Raw genomic sequence first — 268 nt, forward strand, 5'->3', positions numbered from 1 at the left:
TCCATGGTGTTGTGGTTTGCACTCTGGACTTTGAATCCAGTGATCTGAGTTCAAATCCCTATTTTGCCACCAATTTGCGCGGGACTCAGTCTGAAAATATTTTAGGCAGCAGTGAGTCCCAAAAGCTCACATAAGGAGCTCTAACGCGCTGTTTGTCCCTTTATGGAGAGTACAGGGCAGGTCCCAGTTTGGAGAATGCGGGCATCGATCCCGCTACCTCTCACATGCTAAGCGAGCGCTCTACCATTTGAGCTAATTCCCCTGACCA

General features: G+C 49.3%; 1 non-coding gene across 1 annotated transcript; it reads right to left on the reverse strand.

Annotated features, from left to right (window-relative positions):
• Positions 1–189: 189 nt before the first annotated feature.
• On the reverse strand, positions 190–262 carry trnaa-agc (transfer RNA alanine (anticodon AGC)). The gene has a single exon. It is a non-coding gene; the product is annotated as a tRNA-Ala (tRNA).
• Positions 263–268: the final 6 nt, after the last annotated feature.

Source organism: Sinocyclocheilus rhinocerous, unplaced genomic scaffold (genome assembly GCF_001515625.1).
Source record: "Sinocyclocheilus rhinocerous isolate Xijiao unplaced genomic scaffold, SAMN03320098_v1.1 C34553595, whole genome shotgun sequence".
Classification (NCBI taxonomy): domain Eukaryota; kingdom Metazoa; phylum Chordata; class Actinopteri; order Cypriniformes; family Cyprinidae; genus Sinocyclocheilus; species Sinocyclocheilus rhinocerous.